Source organism: Hyaena hyaena, unplaced genomic scaffold (assembly GCF_003009895.1).
Source record: "Hyaena hyaena isolate Hyena2069 unplaced genomic scaffold, ASM300989v1 scaffold_477, whole genome shotgun sequence".
In the NCBI taxonomy this organism is placed as follows: domain Eukaryota; kingdom Metazoa; phylum Chordata; class Mammalia; order Carnivora; family Hyaenidae; genus Hyaena; species Hyaena hyaena.
In genome coordinates, this window is record NW_024081112.1 from 1 (window position 1) to 25,087 (window position 25,087).

The window sequence follows — 25,087 nt, forward strand, 5'->3', positions numbered from 1 at the left end:
ATCAACGTACAGAAATCGGTTGCATTTTTATACACCAACAATGAAGCAACAGAAAGAGAAATCAAGAAACTGATCCCATTCACAATTGCACAAAAAAACATAAAGTACCTAGGAATAAACCTAACCAAGGATACAGGAGATCTGTATGATGAAAAGTATAGAAAACTTATGAAGGAAATTGAAGAAGACACAAAGAATTGGGAAAACATTCCATGCCCATGGATTGGAAGAATAACTATTGTCAAAATATCAATACTACCCAAAGCAATCTACACATTCAATGCCATCCCAAGCAAAATTGCATCAGCATTCTTCTCAAAGCTAGAACAATCCTAAAATTTGTATGGAATCACAAATGACCCCAAATAGCCAAAGTAATATTGAAGAAGAAAACCAAAACAGGAGGCATCACAATCCCAGACTTTAGCCTCTACTACAAAGCTGTCATCATCAAGACAGTATGGTATTGGCACAAAAATAGACAGATAGACCAATGGAACAGAATAGAGAACCCAGAATTGGACCCACAAATGTATGGCCAATTAATCTTTGACAAAATGGGAAAGAGTATCCAATGGAAAAAAAGACAGCCTCTTTAATAGATGGTTCTGGGAGAACTGGACAGCAACGTGCAAAAGAATGAAACTAGACCACTTTCTTACACCATACACAAATAAACTCAAAATGGATGAAGGACCTGAATGTGAGACAGGAAACTATCAAAACCCTAGATGAGTAAGCAGGAAACAACCTCCTTGACCTACCTCAACCGCAGCAATTCCTTACTTGACACATCCCTAAAGGCAAGAGAGTCAAGAGCAAAAATGAACTATTGGAACCTCATCAAGATAAAAAGCTTCTGCATGGAAAAGGAAACAATCGACAAACCTAATAGGCAATCGATGTAATGGGAAAAGACAGATGCAAATGACACATCAGATAAAGGGCTAGTATCCAAAATGTATAAGGAACTCACAAAACTCCACACCCATAAAACAAATAATACAGGGAAGAAATGGGCAGAACACATGAACAGACACTTCTCCAAAGAGAACATCCAGATGGCCAACAGACACATGAAACGATGCTCAGCGTCCCTCCTCATCGGGGAAATGCAGATCAAAACCACACTGAGATACCACCTCACTCCAGTCAGAGTGGCTAAAATGAACAAATCAGGAGACAACAGATGCTGGCGAGGATGTGGAGAAATGGGCACCCTCCTACACTGTTGGTGGGAATGTAAACTGGTGCATCCCCTCTGGGAAACAGTGTGGAGGTTCCTCAAAAAATTAACAAGAGAACTCCTCTAAGACGCAGCAGTAGCACTGCTAGGAATTTACCCAAGGGATACAGGAGTGCTGATGCATAGGGGTACATGTATCCCAATGTTCAGAGCAGCACTCTCAACAATAGCCAAATCATGGAAAGAGCCTAAATTTCCATCAACTGATGAATGGATCAAGAAGATGTGGTTTATCCATACAATGGAACACTACATGGCAGCGAGAAAGAAAGAAATCTGTCTATTTGTAGCAACGTGGATGGAACTCGAGGGTGTTATGTTAAGTGAAGTAAGTCAGGCAGAGAAGGACAGATACCATATGTTTTCACTTATAAAGTGGAACAGGAGAAACTTAACAGAGGACCATGGGGGGAGGAGAAGGGGAGAAAATAGGGAGAGGAAGGGAGGCAAACCATGAGAGACTCTTGAATACTGAGAACAAACTGAGGGATGATTGTGGTGGGGGAAATGGGGAGGGGGTGATGGGCATGAGGAGGGCACTTGTTAGGAATAGCATTGGATGTTATATGGAAAGCAACCTGACAAAATATTTTTAAAAAGATATATATTCTTTGTTACAATTTATTGAAATAAGGAACCATTAAAATCTTTAAAAAACAAAAGAAAAATAAGAGCTCCTTTGTCAGATCTATACAAGTAAACCCTAGTCTCTTTCTTTAAAAAACTACAGACAGTCACCGTCACTCAATTTCTGAAACTCCCATTTAGAAATTACCATCAACAGCCTATATAGCCCATTCTATTGAATAACTTCATTGGTAGTAAATTACAACCTTCTGCGGTGCACATTTTGAAGTAGGCAAAAGCCACTTAAAGTTAACTTCTGAGAAATATGATTACAATAACAGATTAATAAATCATTACCTATTTTCCCCACTCTTAAATTTCGTTCCTCCTTTCTGTGGAATTCCCACATATGACTGTATTTTCGCCCTCTCCAAGGACAAGTGTCCTTGCTTTCTATACAATATAATTGAAATATTTTGTTAATGTTTCATTTCAGGAATTGCTTAACCCTGTTCCATAGAGAGCATATATCTAAATCACCCTGGAGCCTTTAAGAAACCATTGAGGACTCACTGGATCTTAGTAGATCCTGGGGATCTCTATTTTAAAAAAGCTTCTTCTAATCACTCTGATCCTGGATGGAGTGAGGGACTCTATACTCTGCCATCTTATTCCAACTACATTTTTGCCTTCATCTCACCCCTTTTATGATAACAGATTCCTGAAGAGAAAAAGCAAAGAATTTCAAATCCTGAATACATGGATTTAAATCCCACACCCGTGGTTAACTAGGTGACTGTAAGCAAGTGACAATATCTTTGAGACTCTTGTGAACAGGGATATATTAATAGTTAACCTGAAGAACTATTGTAAGAGTCAAAAAAGACCATGTATGTAAAGCACCCAGCATAGTCACTGGCACATAGGAGTTTAATAAAAAGTGGCAATTATTGTCAATTTCTCATCACTACTCAACTTTACACATGTTAAACCTCGTTTTCTAAATAATTTATTAAATTACACTTGAACTTGAAGGCACCACAGGTATCCATAGAGACTTCAAGCTCTTGTCATCATTCTCAAAACCATTGGCTCCCATCTAAGTGAACTTGGTCCCTTGAAAACAATGAGATATTTTTGGGAAATAGGAGAATATCAGTGCTTACGGAGGACAAAAATAGAAACTTTAGCAGATAAAAAATTTACCTTAACTTATAAAAAGCATAAGAAAAGTTGAGGATTGAATTAGCATATAACAATTTCACCATCTAACTTTAATCTTATTCCTTCTGAATATGACCTTTGAGTTCCAAAAATATTCCTTTTTGTGAGAAAGAGTGCAGTTAATACTGTGCACCCTCAATTTGGAACTCCCATTCTTTTAATCCTAGGAGGGGATAAATGTTTCCAAAGGAAGCTTACTGCTTAAGTTTCTGACTCTTCTCAAATAAATACTAAGTGAGTACCAGAGTTCAAAAACTTCTAGTATGGGCTTGATTTTAAACACTTTAACTTAACTCAAAACAGGCTTTTGTTTGTCTGTCTACCTCTGCCAGCAATCTAAACGTAGGACAAACCAAAATGTATATACTTGGTCATAATTCTTGCCCTAGCTTTCTTGCTGGTAACCTGCAATCCTATTTCTTGTACAGTTTCTCTTATCAGGGATTCTGGTTAACACCCAACCTAGAACACAGTGGTTAATAAGTATCTATTGACTCTATAAATCAGTAAGTGGGTGTTATGGAAACTTAAGGAACAGGTATTTAACACAACCCATGAAGGGAAAGAAGAGCTTTGGGAAGAGATTAAATAAGAGTTGAGTCTTGAGGATGAATGAAAGTTTATTGGGGAGATGTGAGAAAATAGCCAGGCAGAGAGAACTATATGAGTTTAAAAAAAAAAAAAAAAGGAGAAAAAAGAGCTTCTTTATTGTGAGGAACTGCAAGCAATTTTTCAAAGCACGAGTTGGAAATAAACCTGAAGAAATATGCAGGACCCAGATCATGAATGATTTTGATGTCACATTAAGAAGTTTAAGCTTTTACCCTCTATGTAATGATTAGTCACTTAATATAGCAGAAATATTTCTTTACAAATTTTTAATGTTTATATTTGAGAAAGAGATAGCACACAAATGAGGGAGGGGCAAAAAGAGAGGGAGACAGAATCTGAAGCAGACTCCAGGCTCTAAATTATCAGCATAGAGCCCAATGTGGGACTCAAACTCAGGAACCATGAGATTATGTGAACCAAAGTCAGATGCTTAACCAACTGAGCCACCCAGGAGCCCCTATAGTAGAAATATTTTAAGGGATGAAATAATTTGATCATATAAATGCTTCATTTTTTATAGATCACTGTGGCAGATAAATGTTGGATGGATTTGAGGAGAGGGAATGAGACTTGAGTATGAGAAAATGTTCAATAAAGATTTGTTGAAATAATAATGGTGAAATGAGGACAATAGTGATATTAACATTTACCAGCAAAATATAAAGAACTTACACAAGTCAACATTAATCAATCAATAATCCAATTAAAAAATGGGCAGAACATGTAAACAGACATTTCTCCAAAAAGGACATCCTGATGGCCATAGACACATGAAAATATGATCAACATCACTCATCATCAGGTAAATACAAATCAAAACCATAATGAGATATCATCTCACACCTGTCAGAATGGCTAAAATAAAAAATACAGGAAACAACAGGTGTTTCTGAGGATATGGAGAAAATGGAACCCTCATGCACTATGGATAGGAATGCAAACTGGTGCAACCACTGTGGAAAACAGTATGAAGGTTCTTGAAAGAATTTAAAATAGAATTATCATATGGTCCAGTAATTCTACCACTGGACATTCACACAAAGAATACAAAAACACTAATGCAAAAATATATATGGACTCCTATGTTTTCTGCAGAATTATTTACAATAACCAAAGTATGGTAGCAGCCCAAACATCTGTTGATAGATAAATGGATAGAGAAGAGGTGGTACATATACAATTGAATATTATTCAGCAATCAAAAATGAAATCTTACCATTTACAACAAGATGGATGGATCTAGAGGGAATAATGCTAAGTGAAATAAGTAAGTCAGAGAAAGACAAATATCATAAAATTCAGTTGCATATGGAATTTAAGAAACAAAGGAACAAAGAAAAAAGAAAAAAAAGATAGACTTAAATATAGAAAACAAACGTGTTTATCAGAGGAGAGTGGGGGGGGTGAATTAGGTAAAGAGGGAGAGAGAGGAGTACACATATCATAGTGAGTACTGACTCATGCATAGAATTGCTAAATCTCTACACTGTACACCTGAAACTAATATAACACTGTATGTTAACTATACTGAAATTTTTTTAAAGAGATGTTCACCTCAAAATTAAAAGAAATCCCTAAACAAATTATGATATTCATATTAAAATAAAGATTACAATGTAGTGAAAGTATACTATAAGATATCAAGTTTAAAATACAAATTATGCAGAATTTAAAAATACAAAAGCCATAAGGAATGGGTTCATAACATATTTTTCATCTGCCTCAGGAGATTGATTTTTCTAACAACAAACTTAGAAATTGATTAAATATATTTTCATTCTACAATGTCATCATTATTGGGGTATTAAAAAACTTTTTTTCTAAAGTGTATGTGTTTCAGGCTATGGATTTTCACTTGCTCTTTCAGAAGCTAAAAATAAACAACTGAAGGAAAAATATTTGGGGGCGCCTGCATGGCTCAGTTGGTTGAGCATCTGACTTCAGCTCAGGTCATGATCTCATGGTCCGTGGGCTCGAGCCCTGCATTGGGCTCTGTGCTGACAGCTAACCCAAAGCCTGGAGCCTGCTTCAGATTCTGTGTTTCCCTCTCTCTCTGACCCTCCCCTACTCACACACTCTCTCTCTCTATATATATATATATATCTCAGAAATAAATAAAACATTAAAAAAATTTTAATTAAAAAATTACTAGCATAATTTTGATGATGATGATAATATGTGTCACATCAAAAACTTTATATGCATCATATCTTATGCTGAACACTTTATTTTATTGCCTTTTTAATTATCACTTCAGACCTATGAGGAAAGTCCTTATATCATTACATTTTGCAGACAAGGAGACTGATGCTCAAAGAGGTTAAAAGAAATGTATCTCTTCACCCCTGCAGTATTTTTTCCCAAAATGCACAGTCTAAACACAGAATATATTGGATAAAACCACATTGAGGATAGTACCTGACTAGTACTTTTCAAAAGTGTCACATTCCTGAAAGATAAGAAAAGGTCGAAGAAATATGTATTTTTCTTTGCTATTGTATTATGGTTATATCAGATGTAAACATTAGGAAAATCTGGGTTCAGCCTTTATAGGAACTCTCTATTATTTGTGCAAATCTTTTTTAAGCTTAAAGATAGTTCCAAGTAAAACTACTTTTAAAACTTATATGTGTCTATAGAACATAGCAGGTAAAATATAAGATGAGCCTGTAGTATTTTGTAGTTGTAAACACCCCCCCACACACACACACACACACAAATACAGGAGACCATCTGAAAGAACTCCCAGCAACCTGAAACAATTTGAGCAATACAATAAATAACAATAATGGGGAATTAAAGCCAAATATTAAAATAAATATCTATGAGTCCAAACTAATATGAAGAAATGATTGAATAAATAGCTAAATGGGGTATAAGTGACAAATCTGCCTTATAGAACAATTCCAAATAATAAATGTAGATGCAACAAGGGAAATAGAAAATCACTATTGGAATACCATGTGATAATTGCTGCAGGCAAGTGCTAAAGTTAGTGGGCAAAACTTTAAGGATAAACAGAATATTTTCATATTAGCAAAAGTATTTCCACAAGTTTTTTTCTTTTTTAAGTTTATTTATTTATTAGAGATAGATGTATGCAAATGGGGGAGGGGCCGAGAGAAAGGAAGACAGAATCCCAAACAGGCTGTGTTGTCAGCATGGAGCCTGACATGGAGCTTGATCCCAAGAACAGTGAGACCATGACCTGACCCAAAATCGAGAGTTGATGCTTAACCAGCTGAGCCACCCAAGCACTTCTATACAAATATATTTTTTTAAATTACTGTGGTGGTTTTAACATTTATCTACTAGCTTTTTAATACTTTTCCTCCAAAAGGTTAAATATAACTCTCCTTCCCCTGTGTGGACTGAATTCAATCACTCACTTTTTAACATATGGCAGGGGAGGGGAGTGATTTTATTGTAAGCAGACCTGGCAGAAAGTACCTTAGCCAAGTAATCAAGGTTAACATCATCAGTTATAAAGCATATTGATATCATATACCTCAGATATGATGCAGGGAGAAAGCATTTCAGCTCTGCAGTATTTTTTCCAAAAGTTTATAACCCACTCTAATCATGAGAAAATATCAGAAAAACCTTGATCAAGAGGCATCCTACAAAACACCAAACCACTACTCTTCAAAAGTGTCAAGGTCATGAAAGAGAAGGCAAAATTCAGAAACAGTTACAGATCAGAAGGGATTAAGAAGACATGACAACTAAATGCAATGTGATATCCTGGTTTGGTCTTCAAACAGAAAATAATACTATTAGTGGTAAAACTGGCAAACTCCAAGTGAAGCCTATAATTCAGTGAATAGTGTTATAACAAGGATAAATTCTTAGTTTCAGTCAATGAACATGGTAACTTAAAATGTTAACGTGTGGGAAGCTAAGGGAAGGGTGGATGGAAACTCTCTGCACCATCCTCACAACTCTTCTGTATATCTATAGTTTTACAAAACTAAAAAATAATTTTAAGTACTTAGAGTTGAAAGAGATTAATAATCTGTTCACAGAAAATAAACCAAAGAGGCAAATATTCCTTAAATGATTAACATCACTCATACTATCAGAAACTCAAAATTACACAGAGCTCTCAGGCCAAAATCCAAGAGTTTGAGAAACATACTTTGTTGGTGAGGTTATAGAGAAACAGGACTTTTTATACATCAATGACAAATATAACTCCACAAAGACTAACATATGCATAAGGTCCCATTTGTAATAAGAAATTTTTATTTAATTCTAATTAATAAGGAATATTAAAAAGAGAAATGTTGAATAAACAGTGGTACAGTAATATATCTATGCTATAGAGTAATGAAAAAGAACACAGAAAACTTCTATGCACTAAGATGGAGTGATTTATAGGACATACTGAGTGGGGATAAAAGCAAGATACATTGGTTTATTCTTATACAAGATTTAGTATACTCCGAGTTTTATGAAGGACACTGTTTTATATAAGAATAAAGATGAAATAAGAATTAATCTGTTCGTGGGGTGCCTGGGTAGCTTAGTTGGTTAAATGTCTGACTCTTGGTTTGGAGTCAGATCAGGTTCATGATCTCATGGTTCATGAGTTTGAGCCCCCATGTCAGGCTCTGCACTGCTAGCAGAGCCTGCTTGGAATTATCTCTCTCCTCTCTCTCTGCCTCTCCCCTGCTTGTGTGCTCGCTCACTCACTCTCTCTTTCTCAAAATAAATAAACAACAAAAAAAAGAATTAATCTATCTATATGAATCTTTTCCCAGTTTATCTAAAAAACACAGGAAAGATAAACCAGAAACTAATGAAATTTGTTATCTATATAGGAGTATGGAAATAGGGTAGAGCAAACAGGCATGGAATCAATATTTCTTTAAGTATTCTTTAACTTAGTTTTGATTTAAGAATCAAGAAAATATTTTGCTTGGCATAAAAATATAATGAGAAAGAATAGCAAACCCCAAAATTAATCACAAAGAGAAACAAATAAATCTATCTACATACCAAATTGATAACATAACTACACAGAAAAAAAAGTATTATGCCAAATAGCTTTTGAGTACAGTGCTCTACATGTCCATTTTTAACAAGATATTAACTGCAGGCCAAAAGAGAAATTGCAGAGAAATTTTCGAAAACCATAACTATATTTTATTTTCAATAATAATATATTGATGTTATAATTTGAAACTATTTATGGATGTGGAGGAATTAAGCCTTTAAATAAGTATGCTGTTACTAGGAAACTAGATTTTCCATGTAAAAGAAAAATATAAGATAAAAGAAGTTATAAAAATAACTCTGCATATTAAATTTGAATTAGAAATATCAAGGTGAACTCATGATTTTTAACAATACATTTTCTAATTCTGTCCAATGAAGCGTCCTAGAAGCCATGGCACCCTAGTAGGATCAAACATACCTGTACTCAGATATTGATTTCAAAATGCTAATCCTCTCTAAAAGGAACTACGTCTTTAAAGAAATGACTGAGTCCACATCTAGAGCTCACAAAGTATAAGGTAAACCTGGGGTATTGTGTTGAAGGGGGAGAAAAGGCTCAAAAGACATAGATGCTCTACTCACAATGAGAGAGATTAGGTTGTTTTGGTCAAGCCATATGGCTAGTATAACTGGAAAAATGGGACAAAATATAATAATCAATTTGAAAACATTGGATAATTATTAATAGAGTATGAAATTGGAGAGCCAAGTTCAGGAAGATGAAATAAGCAAAAGAGGTAGGCCCACAATAGAGCAATGCTTTCCTCTTTGGGGTGATTACTGATTCCTAAAGCCAAGGCTGAAAGTCTGAGAAATCGAGCAGAGCTTAATCACTGAGCTAGAGAAGAAACAGGGATCAGGCCCTACCAAGTGAGGAGATCTATTGAACATTGCAGGCTTTCCTGGAAACTGTGGGAGCCCGACAGTGACCACAAGAAAGCGTGGTTAGGGACGTGGGGATGTGCCTGCACACGGGGCTCCCTGCCTGGGCAAAGCATGCCTGCAAACAGGATGCTCTGCCAGGAGGCCTGCACACAATATCCAAGTTTAATGGTCCGCTCGCAAATGAGGGAACATGCCCTCCTTAGAAATAAGGAGAAGGCTGGAATTGTGGGCAGGCGTCTTAGTAAACATGTTGTGGTCGTTTCCTCCCTTTGCTCCCCCCTGTCCTTGAAATGTGTTTGGCTACTTGCCCTTAATTGGTAAAGGAATGCATCTTGTAGATTTCAGTTTGTATCCAGTTACCGGGGTATAAAATAAACCGCAAGAGGGGCTTGCGTGGAATTGTTCCTCCGGCCGGAGTTGTGTCTGTGTCTGTCTTTTGTGTGTGTCTTGTCCTTTGTGTCATTTCGTCCGCAACAGAAACACCAAAGGAATGCACTCTAGGAGTACATGCAAACTTAAAATAGTCCTTACAAGGACTAAAACCCAGCTTCTAATGATCTCATTTCTTTTTTTTTTTTTTAATAGTTTACTGTCAAGTTGGTTTCCATGTAACACCCAGTGCTCATCCCCACAATGATCTCATTTCTTGAATGGAATAAGGTGCCATACTCCTGCCAAGCTACGTACCACAGCAAAACAAATCCTCCTGGGAGAAAGAACATTATGCAGAGCTTCAAATAATCTCTAAAGCTTGCCAGGTAATATCCCTCAAAAAAATATATTCAGACATAGAAAAGTAAAATGTTTGGCAAAGAGAGGGTAGGAGGGACCAGAAAAATTGAAATGGATCCATGGGATATCTAACAATGGAGGAATCAGACAAGGTGGGAAAAGCTCTGTGATTAGTATGCTCAGGAAATTAAAAGAAGAAATAAAAAATATTCATTAAAATGGAAATAATAAAACAGATCCTCATGGAAATTCAAGACTGAACAAATAATGGAAATTAAGTCCTCAAAGAAGTGATTTAAAAATAGATTAGAAACAGATGGAGACACTAATTTTTTTTAATTTTTATTCATTTTTTGAGAGATAGAGACAGACTGGCGGGGGCGGGGGGAAGCAAAGAGAGAGGGAAACATAGAATCTCAAGCAGGCTCCAGGCTCTGAGCTGTCAGTACAGAGCCCAATGTGGGGCTTGAACTCATGAACTGTGAGATCATGACCTGAGTCAGTTAACTGACTGAGCCACCCAGGCATTCCTGGAGAGAACTAATAAACTGACAGACAAGTCAAACAAAGTAGCCATACTGAAACAGAGAGGCCAAAAAATGAAAATTACAGAAAAGAGCTTAAGAGATACATGTCATGATGAAAAATGTTTGGCATAATTGTGATGGGAATCCCAGAAAAAGAGCAAATGAGACAGAGAGAATTAAAAGGAATACCAGCCAAGAATTTCCCAAAACCAATGAAAAATAAAAAATCAATTGGAAGACCTTATAACCTCCAAGCAGGATTCAAAACCAAATATTAAACAAAAAACAAACCATAGATGAAAACCAAAGACAAAAGTTGAAAAGCACACAGAGGACTGTAATGCGCTACTCTCAAAGGAGCAACAGTAACATTAGCAGCTTATTACTTACCAAAAACAATGGAATCTAGAACATAAAAGTACTGAAAGAAAGAAACTGCTAATATTCCCAGAAAAAAATGAAGGCAAAATAAAGACACTGTCAGATAAACAAAATGGAATTACCAATGAAAGCACTCTGAAAAAAAATCTGATGAGCATTCTTCAGGCAGAAGGAAACAAATTCAGATATAAGTTCAGATATATAGATCTGAATGAAGAATGAAGAGAATCAAGAGACCATAAATATATGGGTAAATTAACATAATAATTTATTGAATTAAAAACATAGTGAGTGAGTGAGTGAATGAGAAGTTCACCATGGATAGCTCCACCATAGTAACTATTTCAGCCAAAAGTCATCTGTGGTTGCAAAATCATCCGTAAAGATTTTGAAGAACAAGACATTCACATGGTGCCATTTTAATAAATATGCATTTTGATTTTTTTCATTTATTTCCAGTGTAACAGAACATTTTGAGAGTTTTTCTGTCTAAAATGACATGCACAGTGTTTAAAAAAAAAAAAAAAAACCCACAAAAACACAGGTTCAAAATGATAGCACCTTGACCAAGCCACCAAACAAAGGCTTAATACCTAATCTAATTAGCTCTTAACCTGTGGCAGAAATGGGGTCTTAACTAGTTAGTGAGGAATTTCCTGATTGGCACCAATGAAGTCATCTGTCACACAGGCTCTCCAAAACCCAAAGGAAGACGAGGTAATCCACCTAATAAGACCCTCTGCCCTATCCCCTGAGAGGAGGAGACTTTGTTCAAAACAAGATTTTCTTTTTGTTTGCTAATAACTGCTTGCCCTCATCACCTTCCTATAAAAATCTTCCATTTTGTATAGCTCCTTGGTGCACCCCCCATTTGCTAGATGGAATGCTGCCCACTTCATGAGTTGCTTACTAAATGCCATTAGATCTTCAAATTTACTCACTTGAATTTTGTTTTTTAACAACAGGAATAAATCCACAACAAAAACACCTTTTCCTCTTTAAAAGTTAAAACATTGCCTTTTCATCTTATTACACATGGATGTAGACATCAAAGATGTCAATGATTTCAAAGCAGGGAAACTGGTTCATGTTTTCCTCACTGGGTAACATATTCTCAGAACCAACCATTTTGCCTCCAAGATCTTTTTTCCAGGCCTTACAGGCATAAATTGTCATGAAAGCAGGCTTTTAAAACAGTAGGTCTGTTTCATGACTTGAGTTGAAAACCCAATGGAAACCATTTCCAACAGTTACTAAAACAAGCAGCAGGTGACATTTGCATCACTCTGTGTAATTCAGAGATGTCAATAAGCTATTATCTTCGCACACTGCATGCTATGTGGGTATACAAGTGTGAGATGAGCCTTCTTTAGGAAGGGGCAAAAACCTGACTTCATGATGTCTTGGACTTAAGTAAGGAGGTCAGCATCTAAAAAGTGTGTCTGTCTGTGAGCCTTTCATGCTAACACAGGTTGTAAATCAGGAAGAAGTGCCAGAGGAGGAGCCCTGTCACTGCTCTCTCTCCCCGTTGCTACTAGCACAGGTCTTCAGGGCACATCTTTTCTCCTGGGTTTGTATGTTTATTTTACTCACTGCTTTCCTGTTCTTCTGCCTAGCACAGTTTTATGAACCAGCCAGAAAATGCTCAGCACAGAAGCCTCCCTACTACCGAAACACAAATGAACTTTAACTTTGAACCTCACACAGATACAGTTAGGTAAGTAATTTTTTTAAATGATTAGTAGAATAATTTTTAAAAGGAGTAGTGTTACTGTATAATAAAGTACACCTATCGGATATCAGCCTAACTTCCCACCTCCAGAGGAAAATATGACTTCACTGTAGTATCAAAACAAAAAGTGGTATATGAGCATTTAGTGAAGTGTTTTTTCCCCTTGACTTTTTTTAGTATAAGAAAACATAAAGGCAATCAAATCTGTTAATTATTTACAAACTTACAAGTTAGCCATTTAAACTTTTACTTACTGTTCTCTCTGGAGAAATTGCATTTGATAAGAAAAAGGTTGACTTTTTATTCCAAGGTCTTGATTGGAAGGTATTCCATTAATATCAGGAATAATCCAGGTGCTAAGACAAAAAATGAACCCATGCTATTAAAGAAGTGCTATGTATTTTAATGACAAATGTTAAAACATGACAAATTTCAGAATAGGTTTACTTGAGCAATCTTGCTTTAAAATTACTGTCCTGTGGTTTATCTTGAATAATATTTGAAACAGTATTCAGATATTAATAAAACAAATGAATCTGGTTAGAACTCACCATGAAAATTTAGATAAAGTATGTCTTACTTTCAAGCCTCATAACAAAATGAACTTAAAGAGAGAGCCTGGCAGGGGACCTGGGTGGTTCAGTCAGTTAAGCCTCCAACTTCAGCTTGGGTCATGATCTCGTGGCTTAGGAGTTTGAATTGCATCGGGCTTTGTACTGACAGCTTGGAGCCTGGAGCCTGCTTCGGATTCTGTGTCTCCCTCTCTCTCTGACCCTCCCCTGCTCGCACTCTGTCTCTCTCTCTTTCCCTCTTAAAAATAAACATTAAAAATTAAAAAAAAAAAAAAAAAAGAGCCTGGCTCAGAACATATGAAAACACTTTCCTTCAAGTATTTCAGGGTAACAGAGAAGAACACCTCTGTCATACACTTCACCATAAAAGGCAGCAGGTGAACAGACAGAATGGCCCATAGTGGAAGAGCAAATGCTACATGAAAATGGGTATTGATGAAATGTATATGCAAATTGAACATGAAAAGTTATATTTAGGAGTTGCCTCTAGTCTCCTGATTATTCATAGCCAATACACTGCTGGCAATATTTGCAGAAGTTTTCTTGTGAAATGAGGTGACGCGAGGGGACACACGTCTAGACCTCACTATGTGTAATGGTATAATTTGGGTCCTCTGTTTAGTGCGTAAAAAGGAGCAAATGTTATAACCCATACACAAGGCAATTTCCTGGCATGTGGATTATGTCATAATACAATACACATAAAGCTAGGTAATCATCTACAGAAATTTTACAAACATTTTTCTTTTCTGCAACTTGGAGCTTTTCTTCTTAATAACCTAGAAATGTTTTGTATAAGCTGATAGTTTTTTTCTGTTAATAATTTAAAAGTGCTAGATGAGCTTTTCAATCTGTTCCTTAACTCTACTAAAAAGTCTATTAAAGGAATTATTTATAAATTTAAATCCCCAAAAGGGCAACCAGTATAAATCCGTTCTAGTTTCATTAGTTTAAATTTTGCTAGTGTCAGGGCGCCTGGGTGGCTCAGTTAGTGGCCGACTTCGACTCAGGTCATGATCTCACTTTTCATGAGTTTGAGCCCCACATTGGGCTCTGTGCTGACAGCTCAGAGCCTGGAGCTTGCTTCAGATTCTGTGTCTCCTTCTCTCTCTGCCTGCTCACACTCTGTCTCTCTGTCTCTCAAAATTAATAAGCATTAAAATTTTTTTAAAAAGTATACTAGTGTTCATCCATAATGGATCTTGAGATACAACTGCTCATAGAGACAAATTCATACATCATCAAATGCCTTTAAAGTATTGTGCAAAACTTGCTTTATCTTATGAGTTCCTTCCTGAAAAAGCAAAGTAATTGCCCAATACTAACACTTAAACGTAATACTAGATTCACATTTTTGATGACAGGATGGTTATTAAACCGAGCATTTAATCCAGAAAATCCATATCCAGTCACACTGAGTTTTGTTTAGATTGAATTTTCCCTAAATTTCAAACTGAGTCAATTTTGAATAGTTAATTTATTTTCAGGCATTCACACTTCCTCTGCTATAAAGTTCCCCAGTTTTGTCCAGTTTCATCTATATCTTTTGTTTCAAATCAGTGAAACAAAAATAGCCATTGCTCAAGCTTTCCTCAAGTACTTAGGGAAGGATGAGAGAAGGGACATCACGGTGCAGTCTGGTAATCACTGATGAAAAACCATCAGAAAAGAGCAGTCAGCTGTGTTTGCTTAAGGAAACCTGATACTGGTAAGCAATATGAGACACTTTATAGATCTGAAATCCTACTTAAGGGCTGAAAAAAAAAATCAATATGCATTCTACCCAGTGTGTTTGTTGCAATAACCCTGCATATATTTTTGACCACATGTTATCACTTTGTCTTTCCTGAAGCACTTGTTTTAAATATGTGTACATTTCTCCCCGAGCACTAAGTAACACAGTCGTCATGATCATAATCATCAGCTTAAGATTTTCTATGCATAACCTGAATTAGTTGATGATACATTCCACTAAAAATTATATCTGTGTTTTCAGAGTGCACCCTTCTCTCTGAAAAATTCGTTTTTACCATTATAGCTTGTAGTCACTATTGTGTGACTGTGCATTAATCATGGAAATTAATATGTACATAAAAGATCAGAAGAAATTCTCTAATAAACATGGATTTAGTTTCTGTGTCTGGAGATGGATATTAGGGAGTATAAAACATGATCTGCGGTGTTGAAGAGTTTGTGACTTAGTTACAGGAACTGAGGGAAGTACAAAGAAAACAGTGACATTAACAGGCCATGATCAATGCCAAAACAAGAGATAACAACAGTAATTTCCAAGAGGGTTGTGGGAGGTGATAAATATAGGCTGACACCTCAACAGAGGCCTCAGGCATTTGAAAGGCATGACACCATTGAAGGGATCCCTGAACAGGATCTGGAAAGATCGAGGGGAAGCAGAAGATCAGTTCAAATGTCATCTCCACTTTCTAGCCTTTCCTGCCTTGAACACATTTTATGTGTCCCCATGAAACACTTTACAAGCAGTGGCACTTGGTGCAATTCACTGTAATTAATTGCTTATTTGTCCACCCTCCTTACTTCCCCTCTGAGCTACTAAGGGCAAAGCAGAATCTTCTTCATTTTTATATTCTTCTTGCCTTGAAAGTGCTCAATAAATGTTTATTGGATGCATTTTTTAAGTGATCAGAAAGCAGCATAAGCAAAGGTACAGAGTGAAATAAGCACCATGTGTTGAAGTTTAATGCAAAAAAAATTGGATGTGTAGAAAAAAAGAGTTTTATGTTGAGGAAAATAAAAGATCAGTTTAAATGATTAGGGAGAAGACCTAGAAGGGCCTTGTATGTCTAGACTGGCATTATCTTCTCTTGGCTAGACTCATGATCCTGGTTTCTCTTGGTCAACGAGGCCCATAATTGTGAGCCTACTGTGATCAAGAGATACCACTCCTCAGACTAAGGTCTTTCAGTGTTAGTCAACTTAGTCTTCATTCTATCCAATACTTCATTCTCCCACTGGAGAGGTCTGTGCTACATGCAAAATGAATGTTATAAAGGTTGATCCAGCTCAGTACAAGGAGAATTGAAAAACTAAGAGACTATTGCAAAAGTCCCCTCTAGAAAAAGGTAGCAGTGGAGGCTGAAAGGGAGAAATGATGGAAAGAAGTTGGTGTATATGCTGTGAGAGAAAATACTGGCAGAAGGGGAAGGGTTAAATAGGACTCTACATTTCTGTAAGAGGATAACTTCACAGGTGGAAGAAATGGGTTTGTTACAAGGAAAACGCAATTGTTTCATAGAAGACATAATGGGACTTGCTCATGGATAGGAAGAATAAATATTGTTAAAATGTCAATACTACCCAAAGCAATCTACACATTCAATGCAATCCCAAGCAAAATTGCACCAGCATTCTTCTCAAAGCTGGAACAATCCTAAAATTTGTATGGAACCACAAATGACCCCAAATAGCCAAAGTAATACTGAAGAAGAAAACCAAAACGGGAGGCATCACAATACAAGACTTTAGCCTCTACTACAATGCTGTCATCAAGACAGTATGGTATTGGCACAAAAACAGACATATAGACCAATGGAATAGAATAGAGAACCCAGAATTGGACCCACAAGTGTACGGCCAACTAATCTTTGACAAAGCAGGAAAGTGTATCCAATAGAAAAAAAGACAGCCTCTTTAACAGATGGTGCTGGGAGAACTGGACAGCAACATGCAGAAGAATGAAACTAAACCACTTTCTTACACCATATACAAAAATAAACTCAAAACGGAAAAAAGACCTGAATGTGAGACAGGCAACCATCAAAACCCTAGCAGAGAGAGCAGGCAACAACCTCTTTGACCTCAGCCTCAGCAATTTCTTACTCAACACATCTCCAAAGGCAAAAAAATTAAAAGCAGAAAGCAAAAAAGAACTCAAACTCCACACCTATAAAACAAATAATCCAGTGAACAAATGGGCAGAACACATGAATAGACACTTTTCCAAAGAGGACATCCAGATGGCCAACAGACACATGAAACGATGCTCAGCATCCTTCATCATCAGGGAAATACAAATCAAAACCACACTGAGATACCACCTCACGCGGGTCAGAGTGGCTAAAATGAGCAAATCAGGAGACTATAGATGCTGGCGAGGATGTGGGGAAACGGGCACCCTCTTATGCTGTTGGTGGGAATGCAAACTGGTGCAGCCGCTCTAGAAAAAGTGTGGAGGTTCCTCAAAAAAATTAAAAATAGAATTACCCTATGACCCAGCAGTAGCACTGCTAGGAATTTACCCAAGGGATGTAGGAGTGCTGAGCATAGGGTCATATGTACCCCAATGTTTGTAGCAGCACTTTCAACAATAGCCAAATCATGGAAAGAACCTAAATGTCCATCAATGGACGAATGGATCAAGAAGATGTGGTTTATCTATACCATGGAATACTACATGGTAATGAGAAAGAAAGAAATCTGGCCATGTGTAGCAACGTGGATGGAACTCGAGGGTATTATGTTAAGTGAAGTAAGTCAGGCAGAGAAGGACAGATACCATATGTTTTCACTTATAAAGTGGAACAGGAGAAACTTAACAGAGGACCATGGGGAAGGGGAAGGGGGAAAAATAATTAAGGAGAGGGAGGGAGGAAAAGGGGAGAGGAGTGGGGAAAAGAGGTGATGGGCACTTGTTGGGATGGGCATGAAGGAGGGCACAAGTATGGAAACCAACTTGACAATAAACAAACAAGAAAAAGGAAGCTGTGGTTTATACACACAATGGAATACTATTTGGCAATGAGAAAGAATGAAATTCTGTCATTTGCAGCAAAGTGGATGGAACTGGAGGGTATTATGCTAAGTGAAATAAGTCAGTCAGAGAAAGACAGATACCATATGTTTTCACTCATATGTGGATCTTGAGAAACTTAACAGAGGACCACGGGGGAAGGGATGGGGTGGGGGGAGTAACAAACAGAGAGTGGGGGAGGCAAACCATAAGAGACTCTCAAATACAGAGAGCAAACTGAGGTTTGATGGGGGGTGGGGAAAGGGGAAAATGGGTGATGGGCACTGGGAAGAACACTTGTTGGGATGAGAACTGGGTGTTGTATGGAAGCCAAACCAATTTAACAATAAATTATATTTTTTAAAAAGACATGATGGTACTGATGACATAAAACAGAGAGAGTGAGAATGTCATAGAAATAGGGAAAGGAATATAAATGGCAATCTAAAGGCAGACAGAGTGGATCCTATGGGTGTGGGTAAGATTTAAAGGCAAAAGAGAGCTCTGGACCAGGAACTCCAAAATGAGTCACTAGATCTCTTTTCTTCTAGAAAAGGAAGATAATGCCTTTCTGTTTATCTTAGAGGGAATATGTAGGAGTCTTTTCTATAAAGAAGGAAATCCCAAAGTAAGTAATAATCTGTGAAAATTACTCTGGAACACAACAGGAAATAAAGACCAAGCATGTAAGGTGACCAACTGAAAAAGAAAGGAAACCGAGCACCTAAATGTCCTGAATAAACATAGTAATGACTCTGACAGCAATAAAAGCACTTTAAACCTCCAATGTTGGAACACACCCCAGAAGATTAAATTAGTCACCAGGAAAACAGACCAATTATGATGCCACTAAGAGGGGGGAAAAAATTGTAAAGAGAAAAAGAGCCAAGCCAAATAAATGACTATTAAAAGAATAAAATAAAAGGAAGCAGAATAAGACTAATGTGGAAAATGGTACCTTAGAGCTCCCTTTCCAAGAATAATAAGAAACATAATATTGGACAGACTCATACTAGTTATTGACTATAGCTTCATAAAACCGCAGGTGAGCCGGATAGTCCTAATTGGCCATGAAAAATGGAACTCACGAGTGCAAGTTGCAATGAGAGCTTTAGTTATAGACGTCTGGGTCTTAAAATGTGAGCCACTTGGCATGAAACTTATTCCGTAAGATATTGTGATGTTCAATACATATCATTATACATTTGTCAAAATTCACAGAATGTAGACCAGGAATGAACCCCAATGTAAACTATAAACTTTAGTTATTACTAATGTAATAATATTGGGTCACCAATTGTAATTAATGTACCACATGAATGCAAGGTGTTGATAATACAAGAAACCAACACTGGGGAGGGGTAGAGAGGAATTCTGTAATTCTCATTCATTTTTCTGTTCATGTAAAACTGCTCTCAGAAATAAAGTCTATCAATTAAAATTTTAAAATCAGGGCTATTTTAAGGTTGCTGTAAGCCCCAAGTCTATACCTCATATTATATCAAATATATTAAAATGTCCCTATATCCCACAGTAAATATTATTTTAGTTATATGGTATTTTAGAAGATATTTTATAATTTATATAATATTTCTATAATTTTCCTTTTTAAATTACTTGAGCATGACTGACTTTTTAAATTATGATCACTAATTATCTAGCAATCATGGCACATCCTCAAGAATTCTTGTGATGTGAGGAAATTTAACCCACAAATTATTCAAATATAATAAATGTTTATGAATATTAATTAACTATTGACTAAGTTTATATAATGTTATGTTTTGAGACAAGTAGATATTGTTAAGTCAGTTTTACCATGATTTGTCATATTTGGGGGTCAGTGTATTTTATCTTTCAACTCCCAACCATTTTTGCAGATCCTAAGAAGCCATTAATGCCTGACATTTTATCTACATATCCATACTTCTGTATAAAATGGACCCACTTAAAAGATATATTATCTGTAGGTACCTATGTATATATGGTATATGGATTTAAAACAGTAAGGCTAAGCTACAGGGGCTGGTACACAAATACATTAATTTTTATATTATATGTCATATTTATATTGATCATTTTCATTTTAATACTTTACCTGGTCTCAGTAACAAATCTCTAATCTTAGAAAAAATGGGATCCAGCCATATCACTGCAGCATCTTTCCCTATGGTTGTAACACTATCAAACACAGACATAATTTTTTGTCATCCACCTAACTCTACATAGGGATAATATGAAACATACGGTGAGACTGGTCACATTGCTTCTTTCCTACACAAACTGTCAGGAATTAAATGGTTTTAAAGTGCTTTTTTAAAAAAAATACTAAATAAGATGAAATGAAGTGGAATAACTGTTTCATATTTTCCACAAAATACAATTGCCTCCAGCCTTCCCCACCAGCTTTCTTTCAGAAGCACAGGAAGAAGACTTGAATGAGAAGAGAATTTGATCTAACTATAAATGAGGATGGGTGACACCTCATTACACATCTGTGCAGATTTTTGTGAAGGAGGAGCTCTTCTCAAGGAAACTCCTTATTTGAAGTATGAAGACATTGAAGTTTGAATACTTTAAAATAGAGTTTTCAGTTTAACCTGAAAAGCCAATTCTCATAAAACTCCCAGGAAATCAGTGTGCAGACAGGGCATCAAAATCAAGCCATCAACCTTTTCTGTCTTATCAGTTATTTCATTTTGCTTCTAACTCTGAGCAAAAATGGAACAATAAAAAAAAATGATGGCTTGTCTGGGTTAATTTTTCCATCAGGTTTATACTAGAAGCCCTGTAAGGTGACATAGGGATAAAAACTAAGTATTAAGGGCTCTTGGGTGGCTTGGTCAGTTAAGAATTGACTTCAGCTCAGGCTCATGAGTTCCAGCCCCACATCAGGCTCTGCTAATAGCTCAGAACCTGGAGCCTGCTTCAGATTCTGTGTCTCCCTCTCTCTCTGCCCCTTCCTCCCTCCCTCCCTCCCTCCCTCTCCTTCTCTCTCCCTCTCCCTCTCTCTCTCACATACACACACACAAACATTAAAAAAGATTATTCAACATAGACAAGAGATAGCAATTCAATTAATAGGTATTCATCCACTTATTACACATGGATGGTAAGAATATGCTCTGTTCTTAACTCTCAGGATACAGAGATGATAAATGAACAGTCTGCCCTTTTAGAAGCCCTAACTCAAGTATAAAGCTATGAAGAAATCATTTATAAATGCAAATCCATATATTACAATTGAGAGTGATAAATATAAAGCAGAACCATGTGCAAAGTAGAGTGGTAGAACACAGAGAGAGAAATCAAGAGAGATGCAGAGTCGAGGGGGAATTGCTGGAAAAGGTGATATCTGTGCTGGGTGTTTAAACATGAGTAAAGGGGGCTCAGTTGGTTAAGCATCTGACTTTGGCTCAGGTCATAATCTCATGGTTCATGGGTTTGAGCCCCGCATCGGGTTCTGTGCTAACAGCTCAGAGCCTGGAGTCTGTTTCAGATTCTGTGTCTCCCTCTCTCTCTGCCTCTTCCCCACTTATGCTCTGTCTCTGTCTCAAAAATAAATAAAACAAAATTTTTTTAATTTTAAAAAATAAATAATAGTAATAATAAAACATGAGTAAAGGTTTGTCACATTGTAGAAAGTTCACTGCAGGCAAAAATAAAGATGAGCATGTACAAAGGCATGAAAGTTGAAACCAAATCCATGTATTTGAGCAACTTATATGTAGCTTAGGACTCCCAGAGCTAGTGATACACGTGTCTGTTGGGCACCTGAAATGTGTATAGTGCCAAATGTTAAAATGATAATATCCTGGGTCAGCTCTTGTTGTTTGAGGATATTTAGTTTGGTTGGTTAATTTGTTCTTCCCATTTTAATGTGGCTACCAGAAAGTTTAAAATTACATACTTCTACTGGATAATGCCACCCTGGAGTGTTGAAAACAAAGAATTAATTGTGAGAGGCTGGATAAACCATCAGGAGCCAAATCATAAAGAAGTTTTTGTGACCCAGAAAATATTCTCAACTTGCTCTTTAGAAAATCTCCACGTAATAATCAAAGAGCAGTCACAAAAGGTGATGTGGTAGTGACTATGAGGGCCATCACAGGGATAGGAAAAAGTCGGGATAGGAAAAGGGATAGGAAGGCTCCTGGAGAGGAGAAAGGGGACACTAAGATGAGACTGCAAAGCTAACCGGAAACCACAGCTACCGAGAAAAAGCCATTTTGCAAGTAGAGCGATATGACCAAAGCGCAGAACCGGACCAAAGAGCAATGTAATGATGCAGGTGGTCAGATATGCATTGGTAAGAGGAGGAAGATAGGCTGGACAGAGCCACCAGCAGCCCAGAGCACAGCACACAGTTTACACTGGTTTGCATCACAAGCTCCCATCAACCAATTATTAGAACTTGGTGTTTCCCAAAGGAGGCAGGAAATACTGCCTGACTGCACTCAAAATTGTAAATACGGGCTACTCTGGGCCTGGCAATTTGGTAGTGTGACTTCACTTAATGAGCATTTTTCTATCTATTAATGTTCAACCTGGGAGCAGATCCTACTTGGGCTGTTATCTGCTCATGTTCTCCGGAAAGAGGCAGGAAATTGCAGGAAGTAATGTTTTCAAGGCAGTAGATGGCACTCTCTCCTATGCATCAAAATGAAAGGTTTAATGATAGGAGAGGCTGTCTTTTACGGAGAATCAAAGATTTTAAAGAATACACCACTTTGAAGGAAAGTCAGGAGTACTTAATTCTAAAGTCAAATGTACATTAAAATGCTCATGTCCAATTCTAGAAATTTATCCTAAGAGCTCAAGAGAAAGAGGAAGTAAAATATATATGTATAAAGATGTACATTGCAGCATGATTTATAAAATTAGAAGCAAGCTCATGTTCATAGATAGGAGAATGAAAACATTTTTGTCTATCCAATCTACAGAATATAATTCAACCATCAAAATGATAGATGTGGAAAAATGCTTCTTAGCTAAGATCTAGTGTAAATAGTTTAATAAAAAGTATTTCCCAAATACAATCTTTGCTCTGTAAAATATATAAAGGCACACACACATGAACATTAGACTGAAAGTTTTTTCATTAAAAAATGAAGATATTTGTTTTGAGGTACTATGGTTATTAATGCCTTTACCTGCTTCTCACATTTTAAGTAATATTGTAATTGCCTAAGTATGATATGATAGCTTCTCCTCATAAGGCAGCCTTACCCAGAAAGCAACTGAGTAACTTGTGCTTTGGGCGATTTTAAAATAGGCAAAGGGAGTTAAAGTGACTTAAGATTCCCCAAAGCTCTGGTTGATGGCCTGGCTTTAAAAAAATCTTCCTCCTCCATTCTTTAGAGCCTGGTTTTCCTAGTGTTTCCGTCTAGAGTTGCTCCGGGAGCTGACACAGATTTTCTTACCTTCCTAGTGGGACCTCGAAAGTACGGTGATGGCTGGTGTTCAAATTGGGGGGTTTGTATCAACATCACTGGATGGTGTAATGATGGACAGCTGCTGGAATAACTGGAATAATCTTTGCTCTGTATGGGCCCTGTGGAAGGAGCGGGGCTCTGTAACAGGGACAGAAACGGTTTCTTTTGGCTCTCCATGTCTGCAGTGTGACTCAGAAGTGAGGACCAACTGCAAGTGAAAGAAGGATATGACACAGTCTCCCAGATGCCATCAAGGCATTCCTGCAAGATGCATCCATCGCCCTCAGGAGAGGCAAGGCAAGGCTGAACGTACAATGTGCAAACTACCTTTTACCGCACTCCTGCTGCTAAGTGACCTTTGTGCTGGGTGCTCTATGCAGGTTCTCTCCCTTACATTCATAGAACTCTAGGCAGATGCCATAGCCCCATCTTACACAGGACAAAACGGAGGCCCAGAGGGACTGGGTATTGTATCCTAGGTTTCTCAGTATGAAAATTGCTGAGTTGGAATCAAATCCAGTCGTCTAACTCCACGCTATTTGCACTAAGCTGCTTGAATGGGAATGGCGTCTTCTTCTAGACCTGACACACAGTGGCTGCTGGAGAAACTTCTCCTGAACTCTACACTGTGAGGGGGTAGAGAAAGGCAAGCACAACAAAACCCAACAGTTGAGAGCTTCTCCGAACTCCCAGAGGAAAGCTTCTTTGTTTTACAAATGTGGAACCTGAAACTCAAGAAGATAAGATATAGTTTTAAAATGGTATTTGTACAGTGCTTTAAGCACAGCTGCTATGGGCCAAATCGTGTCTCCTCAAAATTCATATATTCAAGCCCTAATTCCCAGTATCCCAGAATGTGACTATGTTTGAACAGAGGGTCTTCTAAAAAGTAATTAAGTTGAAATGAATCCATTAGAGTGAGCCCTAATCCTATATGACTGCTGTCCTTATAAGAAGAGGAAATTTGGACACAGAGAGGAAAGACCATATGAAGACATAGAAGCGGCCATCTACACGCTGAAAAGAGATGCCTCAGAAGGAACCAACCCTGAGGACATGTGTTTAAACCACCCTGTCTGGGGTACTGATGGCAGCCCTAGCAAAGAAACACAATACTTTTTCCACTTCTACTAAATCCTTAAAATAATTCTATAAGGGAAGTTTGGCGGCGACATCATCATTATCATTTTACTGATAGAGCAACTGTGGCCTGGAAAGAAAAGGCAAAAGTACTTGGCAGTGGGGGGGTCTCAAAAACATTTAGGTTAGTTTTTATATAACAGGAGAGTCATATGATGTCAGACAACAGATCTTTATCTCAGGTGTGATTCTTCTTTTATGAGACTAACCCAAGCAAATACTATTATGTCCAGTAGGTGGCACCACTTTAAGTTTACAAAGCAACCGA